The sequence below is a fragment of the Nipponia nippon genome, unplaced genomic scaffold (genome assembly GCF_047370975.1).
Source record: "Nipponia nippon isolate SJK-2023a ecotype South Korea unplaced genomic scaffold, ASM4737097v1 scaffold_33, whole genome shotgun sequence".
Lineage (NCBI taxonomy): Eukaryota > Metazoa > Chordata > Aves > Pelecaniformes > Threskiornithidae > Nipponia > Nipponia nippon.
Window position 1 is genome coordinate 2,087,992 of NW_028262351.1, and position 7,947 is coordinate 2,095,938.

Consider the following 7,947-nt stretch of genomic DNA (forward strand, 5'->3'; position numbering starts at 1 on the left):
TTCTGCAAATGAGAAGCTCATTAAAATGAACTCTCTTTCAGGGCACACTGCAACTCTTTTAATGGAACTGATTTGCCCCCTTTATGGAAGACTCACCTTTTCCCTAACAGTTTGCTTGCCCGGGAGTCAGGACCCCCTGATTGCTGATATGTTCATTGCTTAGGATGCCTAGGACAGTCTGATTGTGACATAATGGTTTCTTTGAATCACACAATGATCAAAGAAACACTTCTACTAAAATACCTTTGAGTCATAAAAAGTCAAGAGAAAGAACCCAAATATATTTTATTTGCTTAATAAAGCTTTCTGCTGGTGGACAGTAGGGGTGGCAAACTTTTCTTTATATCTTTCATATGACTGATTTGTATGTATGCATATGTGTGTGTATATTTTCCTTACTATATTTCAGACCTTTGTACATCAAAGTGCTATATTCTGTCATTGACTGTATCAATGTATCCTTCAATACATTTTTTAAAAAAATCTGTACTGCTATCATTTGTCCTTTAGCTTCATTAAGAAGTTGGCACTGAATGCACTGATCCTGGTTTTACCGAACTCAGTGGGAAAATATTCTATAGGGTTTTTTTTATGCTATAATATCAGGCTTTAAACAGCTATTTAAGCAAAACTGTAGAACAAAAAGCTTTCATCAATTTATAGATGAGACTTTTCTGTGCAAATTTTCATCATATTATGGTCATATTATAATATAGACCTGGAGCTAGGAAAATTAAGAACACCAGGAGAGTTTGTGAAATGTTAGGCTTGGCTTTTTCATACAATTTCACTTATGTAACCTAGGGTTTATACATTGCTGGTCTGAACTGAAGGAGCTTTCATCCTGAAATAAAGCTGAGTATGCTATTTTATTAAATGATCCAGGGAAACCTGGAAGTGGCAGTTGAGTTTCTAGACTTGGGGTAAAACTTTGAAGCATTGGACAGATTTAAAATTGCAAAGATGTTTTTTAAAAGTAAATTTGTTGTTGTTGTGAAAGGGTTAAACCCAAGATAGACAAAGCCACTGCATCAAAATGCCTCCTGAAAAGCCTAGGGGCAAGGAGGACATTTTAAATAGCTTAGTCACTTAACTAAACAAAAGAAAGGCCTTTGTGATTTAGGGAGTAGTTAGAATGGTTGTAAGATAAGGGGGCTCCGGGATAATCCCATCTCAGACAACTGGGCCTTGGGAGAACAAATACATGGAAGATAGGAGGTCACAAAAGAATGACAACAGCCTTGAAGGACACCGTTTATGTGATCCTAGGACCGAGTTTGCGCAGAAGCAAAGGTCAGTCAGCGAACACAGTGAAGAAGACTACGACCCCAAAGACCACCTGAAGACCACCACAGGAGACGACTGCGCGTGCGGATCGGACATTTGCATACGTTAATAAGTTCCAGCAAATCTCATGTTTATGTAAATGATTTCTCGGAAATCCTGTGAATATATAGGATTTTATAGTATATAATCTCTGAAAGTCCACCAAATCAGTGGAGCACTTATGGTGGAGAATCCCCAGTGCTGCCCAGCGCTGCAATAAAGGATACCTGCTTAACAGTAACTAACTACGTTGCTATTGAGTTTCATTTCAGGGACTCTCTGCATACTCCGTTTCTCCCTTGGGGGGATTCAGACTGTGAGGAGAAGCATCCGTGAATTTTTGTATCAGGGGATGCCGAAAGACCATGAGTTTCCCTAGACGTCGCGCCACTGTCTACCCTTTAAAACGTCTATGCCTAAGAGATTCATTTGAAAAGATCCTATGGCCACCATAGTATTAACAGGGCCGTCCTCCCCTGGTAACCATAGTGACACTGGGGTCATAGGTACCGAGTGTGTCTTTCCCAGAGCATTTAAAACAATCAGGTTTCTAGAGGGAACTGAGATCCCGCATCGTTCCGCTTCTGTTCGCCTCAGTGCAGTAATTTGTGCCCCCGTGTCGATTAAAAAGGTTACCGGTCTTTTCTTTGGTCCTACCGCTACCGTAAGCAGCAAGTCTCCCTTTGTATTGCAGGTGAGTTGTCTTATGAACATCTACCCTCCACCCTCCCCCTCACCTTCAGGGGGCGGAGGTTTTAGTTTTCCACTGCCTTGTCTTCCCCTGCTGGTTTCTCCCCAAAGTTTATCATGGGTGGGGTGCTAGGAGTTGGCCTCGAAATGGCCCCTTGCTCTGACCATCTCCGCACGAGCTGCTCGAATTTCTTGGTTGGAAGCCCGTCCATTAAATCTCGGGGAATGCCTTTCTGGAGCCCCAACTGCCACAGTCCCTGTCGACTCAGGGGTTTTTCTTTCCCGGTCGGGTCCCGGCCGCGTCCCGGCCGCTCCCAAGGGGTGATTGCCGCCCACTAACTCGTTCTGCCGCTCGCACAGCCCTGGTCTCGGTTCTTTGGGGTGGTCCACTAACAGGGCCATATTTCCTCCTGAAGTCAATTAACTCCTGAGCTACCTCCTCCCATGTCCATACTTTCTTCCCTGGCCACCAGTAGTCAGGGGTCGTTATCCCCTCCCGAGCGGCTGCAATCCTTTCTTCCCTGGGGGTGTTATAAATCCTCCCTTGCAATTGGATCCCAATGGGTTTCAGGGAGTCCGGAAGTCCCCGTATCAGGGGGGTCATTCTCTCCGGGTCTACAGGCATAAACATTGGGGAGCCCAGGCTGGGCTTGAGCTCATGGTCATACATCATCTGAAGGCACGCCGCCTTTTGCACACTCTCTACTAATTGATCTACCGTGCCCGTTATAGCTAAGGGGTCTCTCCTCTCCAGGGGGCTCAACCCCCCCAGCCCAGTACGCGGCTCTCTGGGTCAACGACCATGGGGCTCGGAGATCACCCGTAGTTAAAAACACACCCGGACCCCAATACCCTTCTGCCTTTTTTTCTGACAGTAAGATCCCATATCCCCCCCCCCGCCCCGACAAAGACACTCTCCACATGTACTCGGTCTCCGATTCCTTTGTATTCCTCACAAAGTCCTTTCTCAGCTTTGCCAATTCAGTTGCGGTAAACGGGACCTCTTTAGTAATAACTTGGGGACGATTGTCACCCTCGTCCTCATACACATACTCCGTTTTGATCAGCGGGTACATGGGGGGGGGGGGGGGGGGCTCTCTACGGTCTCTTTGGCTCTTTGCAAATCCCCCTGGGGGTAGATCTGCTGTATCCCCTTCTCCACGAGCATTGTTTCTACCCCCGGTGGTGTATCCGCTTCCCTTAAAAGTTGATTTCTCAACTCATTTTTTAATATTGCATTTTGGCGCCTCTCCTCCTCCAACTGTTCCTGCAGGGTTTTTATTACCATCTGCAGGGAGTTCACCACTGTATCCATCCGACAGGACCTCTGATTTTTCTCCTCCGCCGCGGTGGCCAGACTCGCTCCTAACACTGCACAGATTATGGCCTTTCCCTTCCCCCTCTTAACCTTAGCCTCCTTCTGCAATATTCTTATTCTGTCCACCACACTCTGCAACTGAAAACAGTGTTCCCTTGCCCAATCTTGTCCCTGGGGCGAGGGGCGAGACTGGTGCGCCTCCAAGAGGTCATACAATTTCTCTGTCCCTTCATCCAGCGAAAGCACATAGTCACAAACATCGGCTGCCTTTCAGGCGGCCATCACCTACAAAGGGGATCTCGTCCTGAGAGGGTCACACTTCAGTATCCAGGTTTCCCCTATGCGCTCCCAGGAGGACAAAACGTAAACTAATACCTAAAAATTCCTACAAAGGGGGGGTGTCATCCTGAGAGGGTCCCGCCTTAAAGTCCATGTTCCCCCTATACGCTCTCAGGAGGCCAGACCGTACACTAATATGTAAGCTATGAACAAAGAAAAACCAACATTCACTCCATCCTCACGCTTCGTTCGTCTCCGGCTGCTTCCCTTGTGGGAGAGCAGAACCGCGGATCAGAACTCCACACTCACTTCGTACTTGCTCATACATCTCGTTCACACACAATCACACAGCACACCACAACAAGGTAGTACGGCACTCTCGTCTCAGGGGATCCTGTCTGTGACGCTAATTAAATGTCCCGATCCAAAGTCGGGGGAGGTTTCGATACGATCCCAAGGACGAGATTAAGACGCAAACGAGGTCAGATGCCATACAACCCTTTGACTTTATTTCGGTGAACAAAGGGGTGAGGACCGGGTAGGGAGACGGGGGGAAAAGAGAGGGAGGGAAAAAGAGCAAGAGAGCGGGCAAGAGAAAAGAGAGAAAGAAAGAGCGTGCTCAGGCAGGTGAGGAGGGCCATGTGGGGGAACTAGCTACCACCACTCCAAGTCCAGCGTTATCCCGTCAAATGTCCAGCTGGTCCAGCCTCTGTGTCCGCAGGAACAGCTTCCCAGGAGTGCACAGGGTAGGAGGAGAAGATGAAGAGGAGACCCTCAAAAGGCGCACGCGGTCCTTTTATAGGGCCATGCACATGCGCAGAACGTGTCTGCGTACATGCAGTTCGTGCTTCTGCTTTTCGTGCCCTGGTCTCTGCGCAGGCGTACGTGCAGTTCACGGTTCCGCCTTTCGCACCCTGGTCTCTGCTTTTCGCGCCCTGGTCTCTGCGCAGGCGTACGTGCAGTTCATGGTTCCGCCTTTCGCACCCTGGTCTCTGCGCAGGCGTCCTGTGGCGGTTTCGTCAGGGGCTGGATGTCGAAGCCAGAAGATGGCGGTATAACGGCAATGTCAAGACAATTCTGGTTCCATAACAGTCCTTGACACCTTCGAACCCCACGTTGGGCGCCAAAAAAGGACCGTTGTGGTTTAACCCCAGCCAGCAACTAACTACCACACAGCCGCTCACTCACTCCCCCACAATGGGATGGGGGAGAGAATCGGAAGAGTAAAAGGGAGAAAACTTGTGGGTTGAGATAAAGACAATTTCATAGGTAAAGCAAAAGCCACACGCGCAAGCAAAGCAAAATAAGGAATTCATTGACTACTTCCCACCAGCAGGCAGGTGTTCAGCCATCTCCAGGAAAGCAGGGCTCCATGATGCATAATGGTAACTTGGGAAGACAAATGCCATCACTCCGAATGTCCTCCCCTTCCTTCTTCTTCCCCCAGCTTTTATTGCTGAGCAATGATGTCATATGATATGGAACATCCCTTTGGTCAGTTCTTGTGCACCCCCAGCCTACTCGCTGGTGGGGTGGTATGAGAAGCAGAAAAGGCCTTGATGCTGTGTAAGCAATGTTCAGCAATAATGAAAACATCCCTGTGTTATCAACACTGTTTTCAGCACAAATCCATACTAGCCCCATACTAGCTACTATGAAGAAAATTTAATGCTATCCCAGCTGAAACCAGCACACCTGCAAAGGTGATGGAGCAGCTAATCCTGGAAACCACTTCCAGGCACATGAAAGACAGGGCAGTCATCAGGAGTAGCCAGCATGGATTCACTAAGGGGAAGTCATGCTTGACCAACTTGATAACCTTCTATGATGTAATGACTGGCTCGAGTTCATACTGGAGTTCCAGCCTGTCCAGTACAGCAGCACAGGAAAAGTAGCAATGCCCTAGCCATCTGCCAGCCCAGGTGCATGGCAATTGCTGTTATCAAAATGTTCCCAGGCACAGCAGAGTAAGATGATAAGCAGTACTGTGTCGTGGTTTAATCCCGGCCAGCAACTAAGCACCACACAGCTGCTCGCTCACTCCCCCACAGTGGGATGGTGGGGGAGAATCAGAAGGGTAAAAGTGAGAAAGAAACTTGTGGGTTGAGATAAAAACAGTTCAATAGTTAAAAAGAAAATTAAAAAAATAATTGTAAGGAAAAAAACTCAACAAAGTGAGAGTAAAATAAAACACAACAAAAACAAGCAATGCAAATGAAAACAATTGCTCACCACGAACCGACTGATGCCTACAAGCTACTATGAAGAAAATTAACTCTACCCCAGCCAAAACCAGTACACTATGTGACCCTGTTTGTGGATCAGCATCTGCTTGGGAGAGAGGGGATCCACCTCACTAAGCAGGGCAAAGGCATTTTTGCCAGTAGGATAGCTGACCTCATTAGGAGGGCTTTAAACTAAGAATGAGGGGGGAGGGAGAGAGTAACCAGAGGCCCTGCGAGGGAATGACGGACAGGGTCGATGAGCAAACAGCATTGGGGTGATGTGACAGGAAGGGATCACAAAATCAACAAAACAGGGCTTAAGCAGGGTCAACTCCAGCACTTGCATGCAAACAAGGAAGTGCCTACAAGGCACCATTATGCAGAAATCCCCAAAACCCTTTCTAGGGAGTCAACATGCTGGGGTGCCTCTCTGAAGTGCCTGTACGCTAATGCACGCAGTATGGGGAATAAGCACGAGGAGTCAGAGCTGCATGTGCAGTTGCAGGGCTATGATCTTGTTGGGATCACTGGAGTGTTGCAATGGAGGGCTACAGGCTCTTTAGGAAGGACAGGCTGGGAAGATGAGGAGTACCCCTTTATGTGAGAAAGCAATGGAGCACATGGAGCTCTGCCTGGGGATGGATGAGGACCCAAATGAGAGTTTATGGGTTAGGATTAAAGAGAGAACAGATAAAGGTGACACTGCTAAAGGCTGCCTGACCAGGAAGAACAAGCAGATGAGGCCCTCTACAGACAGATAGGAGAAGCCTCATGTTCGAAGGCCCTGGTCCTCATGGGGGGACTTCAACCACCCTGATATCTGCTGGAGGGACAACATAGCAGGGCATAAGCAATCTAGGAGGTTCCTGGAATGCATCAGCGATAACTTCCTTCTCCAAGTGACAGAGGAGCCAACAAGGAGAGGTGCTCTGCTGGACCTCCTACTGACCAACAAGGAGGGGCTCATTGGGGATGCGAAGGTCAAAGGCAGCCTTGGCTGCAGTGACCATGAGATGGTGAAGCAGCAGCAGTAGCTGCAATGTGCTGAGAGGAGTGCGAGGCTTGCGAGGTACCTGGGGGATGTCTGAGGGAGTTTCTGGGCCCCCGACAACCTTGGGATGTGTGTGTGGAGGGACCAGGTGGCAGCAAAGATGACCAGCTGCTAGAGGACACCAAGACGCTGGGGAATTGCGGCTTTGCCAGCCAGACTGCCTGCTCCCAGGCCACCACCACTAGTCATAATCCCTCTGCAGGGAGCTCAAGAAATGGTGACCACCCAACAAAAAGCTATGATGTCCTCTGTGTCCCCTGTGGTAGCACCCACTGGGACCAATGCAGCTACCCCCCACAAAGCTCCCAAGGGAACATGCAGCCATCCAGGTCTCCGGCTGCAGGGTGTGCCTGAGGTTTCTACTGGTGTCTGAGGGCAGTAGCGAGAACGCCTGTGAGAGGTGCACCCAGGTAGAAGAACTGCTCAGCTTAGTGGGAGGAATTGGAGAGGCTGAGGAGCACCCAGGAGTCCGAGAAGGAGACTGACTGGCGGAACCATACTCTGCCCTCACTGGAACAGAAATGTCAACTCGGCATAACACATGACAAGGGGGATCCCATACTCTCTCTCCACCAGGCAGAAGGCAGTGACTTGAGGGACAGAGGTGTATGGAAACAAAACACTCCTCGGGGCAGTGGGAGAAGCTTCTCCTTGTCTACCTTGCCTTCCCAGGTGCCCTTACAAAACAGATATGAGGCTCTGGAATTGGAAGGACAGGGACATGATGAGGTGGATGATTCACCTATGCTAGAGGAGTCACCAAAGTCAAGTTGGCCTATCCCCCACATCATGACCACTTCCATGAAGAAAAAATGGTGGGTTATTGTTGTAGGTGACTCTCTTCTGAGGGGAACAGAGGGCCTGATGTGCCGAACAGATCTGCCTTTTAAGAAAGTTTGCTGCCTCCCTGGGGCTCGGGTTAAAGACATTACCTGGAAACTTCCTAGCCTGGTACGGCCCTCAGATTATTATAGAATTATAGAATCGTTTAGGTTGGAAAAGACCCTTAAGATCATCAAGTCCAACCATTAACCTAACGCTGCCAAGTCCACCACTAA

The 7,947-nt window shown here is 48.9% G+C and overlaps 1 pseudogene; it reads right to left on the reverse strand.

Annotated features, from left to right (window-relative positions):
• Window positions 1–2,081: 2,081 nt before the first annotated feature.
• LOC148054159 (uncharacterized) lies at window positions 2,082–4,580 on the reverse strand (annotated as a pseudogene).
• Window positions 4,581–7,947: the final 3,367 nt, after the last annotated feature.